This window comes from Castor canadensis, chromosome 13 (assembly GCF_047511655.1).
Source record: "Castor canadensis chromosome 13, mCasCan1.hap1v2, whole genome shotgun sequence".
Lineage (NCBI taxonomy): Eukaryota > Metazoa > Chordata > Mammalia > Rodentia > Castoridae > Castor > Castor canadensis.
In genome coordinates this window covers 95094700-95107620 of record NC_133398.1, presented here as the reverse complement: position 1 = coordinate 95107620, position 12921 = coordinate 95094700, and the positions used below count along the sequence as shown (strand labels likewise).

At 43.6% G+C, this 12921-nt stretch overlaps 1 non-coding gene across 1 annotated transcript; it reads left to right on the top strand.

The window, feature by feature from the left end:
• Positions 1 to 6881: 6881 nt before the first annotated feature.
• LOC141416006 (small nucleolar RNA SNORA51) lies at positions 6882 to 7012 on the top strand. The gene has a single exon (XR_012440943.1). It is a non-coding gene; the product is annotated as a small nucleolar RNA SNORA51 (small nucleolar RNA).
• The last annotated feature ends 5909 nt before the right edge of the window (positions 7013 to 12921 follow it).

Genomic DNA, 12921 nt, shown 5'->3' with positions numbered 1-12921 from the left:
GTGTTCTACTTCCTAGGAACAAGACATTGACAAACTTAAAATGTTTAGCAATATCTAAATCACATATGCTAATGAGGCAGTAATGCCTTTCATTAAAGAGTAGCAATAGCACCCCACAGATGGGCCATCCCTGTGCAGGGTGACTCAAGAGACACAGCAGCATTACTACCCTGCAAAGGACTTGGTAGCAGTGACTCTCAAAGTGTGTCCTTGGATTGGCACCATCACCATCACTATTCCATGGAACCAGTCAGAAATGCAAATTCCTGGGCCTCACCCCAGATCCACTGAATCAGGAACTCTGAGCTGGGGTTTGGAACTGGCAGGCCCTCCATGGAGGGGAGCTAGTGGAGCAAATAAAATATAGAACACAAAGTTACCTTTGAATTTTACATTCACAAAAAAGTCATGATTTAGTTAAGTAAGTTCCAATTATTGCATAGGATATGTTTAGGGGGTTAGTTTGTTTTTGGTGTCTGTCTTACTATACAGACACTTTATACTTAAGCCACATCTCTAGCCCTTTTTGCTCTGGTTATTTAGGATATAGTATCTCACTTTTTGCCTAGGCCAGCCTGAACTGTGATCTGCCTATTTTACAATTCCCACCATAGCTGGGATGACAGGTATGAGCCACCACGACAAACTATTGGTTAAGAGTGGGTTACTGTGAACTTTTTGTCCAGGCTGGCCTGGAACTCTGATTCTGCTGATCCCAGTCTTCCAGATCACTAGGATTACGGACATGAGCCACTGATATGCAGCCTGCATGGGACATGTTTAACACGAAACAATGATTTGTGCGGATGCAGGTATAGCTCAGTGGTACAGCATTTGCCTAGTATGTACAAGGTCCTGGATTCGATCACCAGCAGCACCACCACCACCAAAACAAAAAATCCTTATTTAACTAAAATTCGCATTTAATTAGGGTTCTATATTTTATCTCCTTCCCTCCCTTCCTCTTTCCCTCTGTCTCTCCTTCCTTCTTTTCCTCCCTCCTTCTGTTCCTCCCTCCCCCTTCTCACTCTCTCTCTCTCTCTCTCTCTCTCTCTCTCTCTCTCTCTCTCTCCAGCATCTTTCTATGTAGCCCAGCTGGCCTTGAACTCTAGATGCTCCTGCCTCGGCCTCTTCATTGTTGGGATTACAGACATAAACCACCTCTACAAGGAAAACTATACACTTCTGAAGAAAGAGATTGAGGAAGACTATAGAAAGTGGAGAGATCTCCCATGCTCATGGATTGGTAGAATCAACATAGTAAAAATGTCGATACTCCCCAAAGTAATCTACATGTTTAATGCAATTCCCATCAAAATTCCAATGACATTCATTAAAGAGATTGAAAAATCTACTGTGAAATTTATATGGAAACACAAGAGGCCACGAATAGCCAAGGCAATACTCAGTCAAAAGAACAATGCAGGAGGTATCACAATACCTGACTTCAAACTATATTACAAAGCAATAACAATAAAAACAGCATGGTACTGGCACAAAAACAGACATGAAGACCAGTGGAACAGAATAGAGGATCCAGATATGAAGCCACACAACTATGAGCAACTTATCTTTGACAAAGGAGCTAAAAATATACGATGGAGAAATAGCAGCCTCTTCAACAAAAACTGCTGGGAAAACTGGTTAGCAGTCTGCAAAAAACTGAAACTAGATCCATGTATATCACCCTATACCAAGATTAACTCAAAATGGATCAAGGATCTTAATATCAGACCCCAAACTCTTAAGTTGATACAAGAAAGAGTAGGAAATACTCTGGAGTTAGTAGGTATAGGTAAAAACTTTCTCAATGAAACCCCAGCAGCACAGCAACTAAGAGAGAGCATAGATAAATGGGACCTCATAAAACTAAAAAGCTTCTGTTCATCAAAAGAAATGGTCTCTAAACTGAAGAGAACACCCACAGAGTGGGAGAAAATATTTGCCAATTATACATCAGACAAAGGACTGATAACCAGAATATACAGGGAACTTAAAAAACTAAATTCTCCCAAAACTAATGAACCAATAAAGAAATGGGCATGTGAACTAAACAGAACTTTCTCAAAAGAAGAAATTCAAATGGCCAGAAAACACATGAAAAAATGCTCACCATCTCTAGCAATAAAGGAAATGCAAATTAAAACCACACTAAGATTCCACCTCACCCCTGTTAGAATAGCCATCATCAGCAACACCACCAACAACAGGTGTTGGCGAGGATGTGGGGAAAAAGGAACCCTTTTACACTGTTGGTGGGAATGTAGACTAGTACAACCACTCTGAAAAAAAATTTGGAGGCTACTTAAAAAGATGGACATCGATCTACCATTTGATCCAGCAATACCACTCTTGGGGATATACCCAAAAGACTGTTACTCCAGAGGCACCTGCACATCCATGTTTATTGCGGCACTATTCACAATAGCCAAGTTATGGAAACAGCCAAGATGTCCCAGCACTGACGAATGGATTAAGAAAATGTGGTATCTATACACAATGGAATTTTATGCAGCCATGAAGAAGAACGAAATGTTATCATTCGCTGGTAAATGGATGGAATTGGAGAACATCATTCTGAGTGAGGTTAGCCTGGCTCAAAAGACCAAAAATCGTATGTTCTCCCTCATATGTGGACATTAGATCAAGGGCAAACACAACAAGGGGATTGGACTATGAGCACATGATAAAAGCGAGAGCACACAAGGGAGGGGTGAGGATAGGTAAGACACCTAAAAAACTAGCTAGCATTTGTTGCCCTTAACGCAGAGAAACTAAAGCAGATACCTTAAAGCAACTGAGGCCAATAGGAAAAGGGGACCAGGAACTAGAGAAAAGGTTAGATCAAAAAGAATTAACCTAGAAGGTAACACCCACACACAGGAAATCAATGTGAGTCAATGCCCTGTATAGCTATCCTTATCTCAACCAGCAAAACCCCTTGTTCCTTCCTATTATTACTTATACTCTCTCTACAACAAAATTAGAGATAAGGGCAAAATAGTTTCTGCTGGGTATTGAGGGGGGGAGCAGGAAGGGGTGGAGTGGGTGGTAAGGGAGGGGGTGGGGGCAGGGGGGAGAAATGAACCAAGCCTTGTATACACATATGAATAATAAAAAAAAAAAAAATGTTCACAAAAAAAAAAAATCCTTATTTAACTAAAATTCGCATTTAATTAGGGTTCTATATTTTATCTCCTTCCCTCCCTTCCTCTTTCCCTCTGTCTCTCCTTCCTTCTTTTCCTCCCTCCTTCTGTTCCTCCCTCCCCCTTCTCACTCTCTCTCTCTCTCTCTCTCTCTCTCTCCAGCATCTTTCTATGTAGCCCAGCTGGCCTTGAACTCTAGATGCTCCTGCCTCGGCCTCTTCATTGTTGGGATTACAGACATAAACCACCTCATCCTGCTCTTCAGGGATTTCCTTTTATTTGCTTATATCTTTATTTGCATTTATCTTCAGCTGAATTTATTCCTGGGCCATGTTTTTTTTTGCTTCTTTTGTGTCTTCTGGGGTATCTTTTTCTTCTGTACATCCTCTTCTCCTGGTTTAGGAACAATCTGTCCCTTTTCAGTGAGGATGATCTCAATGTGGTAAGGAAGGCTTTCACTGTGGTGAAAATTGTGGATGTTATTCATCTGGGTGTGTTCAATGACCAGAGAACGTGTATCTAAACCCCTAAGTTCAGCAATACTCTGCATTTTTAAGCATGGGTAGCAAAAATTCAGCACTCTTTTTGGGCCACTGACCCTGTGTCCAGCCTCAGAGTATGACGTGGGTCCACCTACCACCTCCACCATTGTAACGCCAAATGGCACACATTGCTTCTTTAAAGTGACATCTTTCAGACACTTGGTGCTGTTAGGGTATGCATGCCCTTGATGGCCTGGGAAGTTTCTCAGGTGTTCTCAAAGTGAATGCAAAGAATTGACCCTCTTGATTTGCATATTATGGGGTTTCTTTGTCTAGAAACTAGTGAACTATTTCCACAGGTCACCTCAGGGCATGTATAGGAAGAGGACCATGTGAGTTTATAATGACCTTTTTTTTTTTTACATAGTCAGCACTTGAGACAAGTGGCTACGGGACAGTATAAGTGGCCTAACCTCAGTTATGCCAACACTGAAGTGCTGCTGGCCAAAGCCGGAGGCTCAGTGCTGGCCACAGCAGGTGAAAGTCCTCGACTCACAGTGGTTTGAATTAAGATTGCTTAACTTTATAATGGTGCAAAAGCAAAATGCATTAGGAGAAACTTGTCTCTGGATTTGGATCTTTCCCCAGACTATCAATAAACAGTCTGATCCTCTCCTCAGGTGCTGAGTACTGGCAGGAGCCTCTGTTCCCAGTCAGCCTGCCATCCATCACCAGGGGGACATCGACACTCTGCTGTGCACTGTGTGACTGAGTGGTGACATTCAGTAGGTTGGATGTGTTAAATGCATCTTCAGCTTGGGAGTGTTTCAATTGACAATGACTTTGTCAGAATGGAACCTTAATGTGACTTCAGGAGAATTGTCTTCTCGTATAATAGAGAGGCATGTTAAGTTGACAAAATAAGAAATGCAACTTTTTTTCTTCTGTGCTGTGGATCAAACCCAGACCCTCACCCTTCCCTAAACTGCTTTACACTGAACCATATCCCCACATCCTCAGCTCCAGGAATGGAATTTTGAGGATATTATTTAAAGGTCTGAAGATAAGCAACAAAACAGTCAAAATGAATTGAGACTTTCAAATGATAAAAAGAGAAAATTGTAACGTAAGATTTTATTTTTAGTGGTACGAGGGTTCGAACTCAGAGCCTTGTGCTTGCTAGGCAGGTGCTCTCCTGCATCATTTTAAAGAAGAGTAGTAGAGTTAACCACTGGAAAAGTGTTAATCTGAGTATCCTTGGTGCTGGGAAGGAAACTTTTCCTTTGCCAGCTTAGGGCTGAATGGTGGTATGGTATTAGGTAGACAAACGGGGAGGGGAGGCAGCAGAGGTGATCAGGGCAACTCCCAGCCATGCAGGGATGACTGAGGGTAACACACAGCCACCCAAGTCACCACTCCAATGTAGTCAAAGAGAAAGGCCAAACCAGGCCCCAATTGGTGCACTGGGCATGGGTACTAAGACACACAGTGTCCAATAGTAACCTTTGGCAGATTACCATGCTATTAAAATATCATTAGCATTATGATTTTGACATGTCCCCTCCCCCTACTTGTGGGCCTTTGCTAGGGATTACAGGACAGAGAATGTGCTTTCAGCCCAAAGTTACATCAGATAACCTGTCAAGAAAGCTAAGACTGGTGTTTTCTCTCATATGTGCAATTTAGACCTAATACAAACACAAGCAGTATTATGAAAAGCAGGTCACACTAAGGGGAGGGCACTAACAGGAGAGGGAGGCTAGAAGAACGACGTTATGAAGGTGACTATGATTGATGTACTTTTTATATAAGAGTGAATATAGAATCTTCAAACCTGTTGAAATCATCATAAGAATGGGACTAAGGTAGAAAGGAGAAAAACAGAGGAGATGAACCAATTTGGTTTATAATACATATATACATGGAAATGCCACAAAGAAGCTTCCTGTATAGCTACCTTGAACAAATGAAAATGTCTTTTTTTTTAAGTTGTTATGCTGGGGTTACATTGTGGCATTTACAAAAGTTCTTACAATACATCAAATATATCATACTTAAATTCACCCCTCCATCATTCTCCTTTATCCCCCCCATCCCCAACAAAAATGTCTTTTTTTCAAAAACAGAGAACAAGCAGGTAAAATAGTTGCTGTCTGGGGGTTGGCACCAGTGTGAGTGGGGAGGATATAAGGAAACGGTGTGGAATATGGTGGAATATTATGCACTCATGTATGAAAATGAAAAAGTGTGACCTGTTGAGACTATTTCAGAAGTGGGGAAAGGGAAGATAAAGGAGAATGCTGGAGGGGTGAATTCAACTATGATATATTATAAGAACTTCTATAAATGTCATAATGTACCCCCAGTACAACAATAATAGGATAATAAAAAAAGGAAAAAAAAGATTACCTGTCAATCACACCTGTTAGTCATATGGTGTAAGGAGGGAGGAACAGAGTTGTAGGCAAGCCTACTTTCTCTTCTTAATAAAATCTCCTTGCATACAATGCCTGGTTTCTGTTCTTGTTTTGCAATCTTTCCTTCAAAAGCACAAGGACGGAAGTCCTCTGGGGCCCATCCCACACCATGCAAATTCAGTGGTGGCTGCAAATTCACTGATGACAGATAGATTAACAGGAGAGAAGTTTACTACTTCCTATGTATGCAGGAGCTCCCTAAAAGGAATGGCTCTCAGACTGCCAGGGGAGAAGGAAGACACTTCAGTGTAATAAAAGGGAGCAAGTTAGGAACCAGGTCGAAGGGTGGTAGGGACTGTTTTGTACACTTGCTCATCTTGGTGCTAATGTGCCACCTGGGGTATAAACCTCAAAAGTTCTTCAGTCTAAAGTGCTCTTAAGGCCGAGCTCCCATGGCTCACACTGTAATCCCGGCTATTCAGGAGGCAGAGATCAGGAGGATTGCAGTTTTAAATCAGCCCAGGCAAACAGTTCACCAGACTCTCTCTTGAAAAACTCATCACAAAAAAGGGCTGTGGAGTGGCTCCAGTGATAGAGCACCTGCCTAGCAAGCATGAGGCCTGAGTTCAAACCCCAGCACCACCCAATAATAATAATAATAATAATAATAATAATAATAAAATGGTCTTAAAGCCTTTCTGGTGGGTGGTACTCAGAAGCTGCATTCCAGGTCTGGACAAGGAGGGTGAAGGTGGTTTTCTCTGTCATGTGTTCTGTCAGTGCAACTTGGCTTTTCTTCATACCCATGATTTATATGGACAAACAGGAAACAGATGAGCCTCCTGGTGCTTACTGTAGGCTGTGTGCTTACACTGACTGTATAGAAAGAAGAGCAAGGTAAACCTACCCCACATACGCCTCAGCCCAGGTCCTGTGCCTGGTCAGTGTTGTGAATGGTGAAACATGGGGAAAAAATAAAGCAGGAAGGGAGGAAGATCCCATTCCTGGCTGGATCCAGTAGCTGTGACTAACAGGGAGCCTGGGGTACGACATGGTAGGTTTTGTAGGGGAGGACGGGAAGTCAGGGGACAATGGGTCAGCTGGGGCAGGTGCAGTGCAGGCGTGGCTTCCTGCTGGTCTCAAGTTCACGGACACCTTGAAGAAGCTTTAGGTGAGTACCAAGTTAATGAGTTACCAATGGGTACTTTTTATGGGAGGGGGGAGACTGGGGTTTGAACTCAGGGTTTCACACTTGCAAAGCAGGCACTCTCCTGCTTGAGATACTCCTCCAGCCCATTTTGCTCTGGTTATTTTGGAGATGAATCTCACAAACTATTTTCCTGGGCTGGCCTCAAACCTTGATCCTCCAGAACTCAGCCTCCCAGGTAGCTGGGATTATAGGCGTGAGCACCAGTGCCCACGCACTGGTTATTTATGTTATTTATGAGATTTTAATGTTGTAAATACTAATGAATTAATGAGGAGATTTAAGTTTTTAATAAGACATTCTATCTGTAGTTCCTGTGGCCCCGGTTCAAGTGTCTAAAAATAATAAACTTGGAATTAACTTCCAAATACCATTATGCTGTAAAATCATGTTAGTCAAACCCTAATTACCTGAAAGAGAATACCTTGTTAAAATAGATAGAATACATACCATCGCCTATCATCCAGCTGATATTCTGTGTTTGGTCAGGGGCTGTACTGTGAGGGCTCCATGAGAACTGGAATGGCTAGGGAACAAGTTGGCAAGTGACCCCAGGGTGTGGAAATGCCCAAGAAAGACATTAAGGGTCCACTGTCTCAGAGACCAACAAGATGTCCTGTGTCTGTCTGTATGCGGCCTGTCAGTTATCTATCAATCATTTATCTATCATATCTCTTTCTCTATCTCTACCCCCGTACTTAGCTATCATCTATCTCTCTGGCTTGTTAAAGGAATTGGCTCATATAAGTGTGGGTGGCTACAAGTCTGGGACCTGCAGGGCAGGCTACAGACCAGGAAGGGTGATGCTGCAGCTGGAGCCCCAGTGCCACCTGCTGGCAGAATTCTTTCTTCCTTGGGCAAGGTCAATCTTTTATGAAGGGTTTTAACTGATTGGAAGAGGCCAGTAGGAGAGGCAACAAATTTTTTTCCTTTGCCCATCTTAGATCCATTGCATGGGGCCCTGCAAATTAGACTGACAAAAGGCAGATTAACAAGAAAAAAACAAACAGAAGTTTATAACATGTATACTATGCTTACACATGGAGGATTCTGATATGAGTGACCAACTCAAGGGGTGGCTAGACCATGGGCTTATACAGCATCTGAACCAAGAACATGGTCACACAAAGGAAAGGGGGTGTAGTCTTTCAGGGGTACAAACTGGGGAGATAAATATCTGGGGAAAAAAGAGGGAGATAGGTTTTGTTTAAATAGACTCTTTCTTGAGCCATTGTGTTTCTGGTGATAAGGTTTGATTTTCCTGACACAGGAAGGTGGAGGACACCTTCAAAAAGGGAAATAATTTATGTTCTATTTTTGGGTAGAGAGGCAAACAGCAGAAAGCTCATCCTATGTGTACTTTTTTTTCTTTTGAGACAGAGGCTCACTATGTAGCCCAAGCTGGTCTCAAACTGTGATCCTCCCGCCTCAACCTCTTGAGTGCTGGGATTATAGGTGTACACCACTGAGCCTGGCTCCTGTGTTCATTTTTTTGTAAGTTGCCTTCAGCTCAAAAAAAATTCTTTTGCCCTGGTATCATATTCTGAACCCCTTCAGGCCCACTTGCACTGTGGAGAGCCATCTTTTTCCTCATCGTGTACTGATTTAGATGTTAATCTCATCTAAAAATACACATCTGGAGTAATGTTTGCCCAAATATCTCAGTATTGTGGCTTAACCAAGCTGCCACATAAAATAACTACTATCCTGACCAAATGAGAACGATTACACTCCGGGAAGGAAGATGGTTGGTCATGGCCTGAGAGGGGCTGGGGAGGGGCTGTGTGCACCTCGGCCTACAGGGAGGGGCTGAAGGAAGCCTGCAGAGTTAGGCTCAGCCGCATCACGAAGGCCTTGCGGAGCAAGTGGGGAGTTTTGAATTTATTCTAAGAGGACTGTGAAGGGAACTGCTGGGGGAAGAACAGAATATTTGTGTTAAGTGTCAGGAACTTCTATCAAGACCTTCTGGGTCTGTGTGTCACGTGTAAAATAGGGTGTCCCTATTCTAACTGTGGGGCAAAACTGACATTAAATGCAGAAGTCTTTATACTTTTCCTTTTTTTGTTTTCCTTTGGTGGCACTGGGGTTTGAACTCAAGTCCTTACACCTGCTGGGCAGGCATTCTTACCACTTAAGCCACTCCACCAGCTCTGTTCTGTGTTGGAATTTTTCAAGATAGGGTCTTGTGAACTATTTCCCCAGGGTTTGTTCTGAACTGCGATCCTCCTGAACGCTGCCTCCTGAGTAGCTAGGATTACAGGCGTGAGCCACTGGTGCCAGCTACACCTTTACCCTTAAAGGATACTTTACTCCCTGCTGATCCCTGCTGAGGCATGGTGGAGTTAGGAAAAGTTCAGGACTCTTAGAACATATATGACTTCATATTGTATCTCAGGTTAAACTCTTCCCTTTCTCTGAGATGTCTTTTCAGTTGTAAATGTGTGTAGGTTACTCACACCCTGGACAACTCAAACCACCTCCACCTGGCCCAGGGGCCACCTGTGCCCCTCCCTACTCATCGGTTATTCATCAGGTTCTTCCCTTCCCATAGGTTAGCACAGGTTTTTAAAAGCACCTGAAAAAAGAAAGACCGCTTCTCTTCTTCTGCTCCCCCTTGGTCCACCACAGCTTTTTGTAACTCCTTTCCCTAACCTTTAATGAGCTCCATTATCTCCCTTACCTGGATGCTTCCAAATGGGACAGAAAGAACTTGGAAATCTGATCACCCGCCAACAGTACTTTTAAACATTTTCATATTATAATACTTCTCTCTTTTCCACAAGGGCTATGCTCCAAGACCTCAGTGGACACCTGAAACTGTGGCTAGTACTAAACTTTGTATATATGCCATGTTTCTTCCTATATGTACATGCATACCCTTTAAGTTAGGCCCAGTAAGAGATTAACATCAATAACTAATCATATGAAGAACTGGGAGTGTGGCTCAAGTGGTAGAGCTCCTGCCTAGCAAGCATGAGGACCTGAGTTCAAATCCCAGTGCCACCAAAAAAAAAGTGCACTAATCGTATGAAATAAACAACCACAGCAATATATGGTAATAAAAGTTGCATAAATATGGATTAATTCTTTCTCTCTCAGCTGGCACAGCATGAGCAGCATACCCAGTGGGGATACAGGAAATCCTGGAGAAAGGGGCGAGATATTGTGGGTGCCTTGAAATTTCATCACACTACCCAGAACGGTGAATTGGGGGGGTATCTCAGGGGTAGAGCACTCCCTTAGCACACACAAGGCCCTGAGTTCCATCCCCAGCACTGCACTACACAAACACACAAAGCATGAATTATTTCTGGCATTTTGCATTAATATTTTCAGATTGAGACTGACCACGGCCAACAGGAACTCAGAAATCAAAATAGCAGATGGGAGTGAGAGGGGCTACTGTGTACATATTCTCTCTTTTGTGGACTGGGGTTTGAACTCTGTGTACATATTCTTATATTCTATTTTATAAATGATATTGCAGTAGTATAGGCCATAAATAGTTCTGGGACTGTAAAAAAAGATAAAGTTTTATCTAGAACACAACCAAAGTGCTGTTTTTGTTTGCTTTCCATGACAGGGAAGTCACTTTCTCTTTCATAATGGCAATTATTGTAAAACTTTCTAGGAACTTTTTTGGGGGGTGGGGCAGTACTAGGGTTTCAACCCAGGGCCTCATGCTTGCTAGGCAGGCTCTCTACCACTTGAGCCACTCTGCTAGCCCTACTTTGTGATGGGTTTTTTGGAGATAGGGTCTCACAAACTATTTGCCTGGGCTGGCTTCAAACTGAGATCCTCCTGATCTCTGTCTTCTGAGTAGCTGGGATTACAGGTGTGAGACACTGGGGCCCAGCTCTAGAAACTTTTTACCACGTTTTCTTCTGGAATGTTTTGTGTAGCCATTACCAATTCATAAGCAGTCAACACACAGCGATTCAGAGCAGAGTGTGGGATAATAGGCTCTTGGCTAGCACAAAAAGTTTAGGATTGAGAGGCCTGTGCTTAAATACTTGTCACACATCCCCTCAAAGGGCTGCAAAGTGACCATGCAGGAACTCTTGAGAAAAGGAGCCCACAGAGGGAGGCTGAGAGTGAGAAGGTCGCCCATCTGTGTTGTGTGTGCAGGGTTCACAGGCCCTTCCTGGGAAGAGCTTTCAGATGGAGCCTCCTTCCTTTATCTGGTATCCAGGGGGGTTTCTGAGCAGTTGCTATTTCTAGCTCCTATTACAAAGTGCATCTCCAGCAGGCTGGATTAGCAAGGCAGTCCTTGAGAACACAAAAGCAAATCTTCAGTGAGTAGATGAGGTCACTGGGTCCAGCACCCAGGCCAGCAGCACTTTCTTTAAACTTCACTGCCTGGCGGGGGCTAGCAGAATGTGGTGGCTGCTTCAGTGGATTGGTCTGTGACAAGACTGTCCTGCCTGTAATATGTGACTTTATCCTGCTTTTTCTTCTCTGGATATGATCATGGTCACTTAACTCTAGCAGTTACACCCACCCCACATCACAACCAAACCAGGTGGCCCATATCTGTAATCCCAGCTACTTGGGAGACAGAGGTAGGAGGCTTGTGGTCCAAGACTGGGGCAAAATGGGGTGGGAGACCCTATCTGAAAAGCCAGCTAAAAGCAAAAGGACTTGGGTATGGTCCACGTGGTACAGCGCCTGCCTAGCAAGCCTGTAGCTATGAGTTCAGTCTCAGTACCACTTGCCCAGCCCTGTTTTGTGTTAAGGTTTTTTGAGATAGGATCTCACAAACTACTTGCCTGGGCTGGCTTCTGAGTAGCTATGATTACAGGCATGAGCCACCAGGGCTATTGTTTCCAGGCAGTTTGGGGAGCATTTCCATCTTTCTTACCTTCCTTCTACTCCTTACCTGCAGAAGCCAGATTCTACCATGGGCATTGACCAGGAAGATGTCACTGGGCCTAATGTCACACATTCTCTGAGGGTGAACATCACTGGAGGTGAGTTCAGTCTTTCAGTTCTCCAAAAAGAGCACATAGCAAAAGACAACTCAGTGTAGAGAATCAGATCGTACCATATCTGGCATCTCAAAGCTGTCTTCCACAAAAGGCCAACATCATTTCTCAGAACTGTCCTTGAAATTCCAGTCTTCTCCCTCTGCCAGTAGACATTCTCTAGCAGAAGCTAACTGTGCAGGTGGGAAATCGAAGTGCATGTCAGAGTTTTCTTTCTTTTTTCAGTACTGGGGTTTGAACTCAGGGCTTCATGCTTGCTAGACAGGTGCTCGACACTTAAGGCCCTCCACCAGTTCTTTTTTGTGTTGGGTCATTTTGCCTGGGACAGGCCTCCAACCCCAATCTTCCTGATCTCTGCCTCCTAAGTAGTTAGGATTACAGGTGTGAACCACTGGTGCCTGCCTGCCTGCCTGCCTTCCTTTCTTCCCTCCCTCCCTCCTTCCCTCCACATAGCAAAGAATATAACTGAGCTTAAAAATGGCACAGAAATGAACCTACCTTCCTTAATGAAAGGCAGTATCATTGTGGGTATAGTAGAGATAAAGAAATGCTTTCATTTCCTGCAGATTTCCTTTCTAGAGAAATTTGGTTTTGTGGAGCTAGTGATGGCAGGCGGGGCAGGACAGAGTGGCCTGAGTCTGCAGGGCTAGGCCTCGTCCGTCCTGGCCCCACTGGGAGATGATG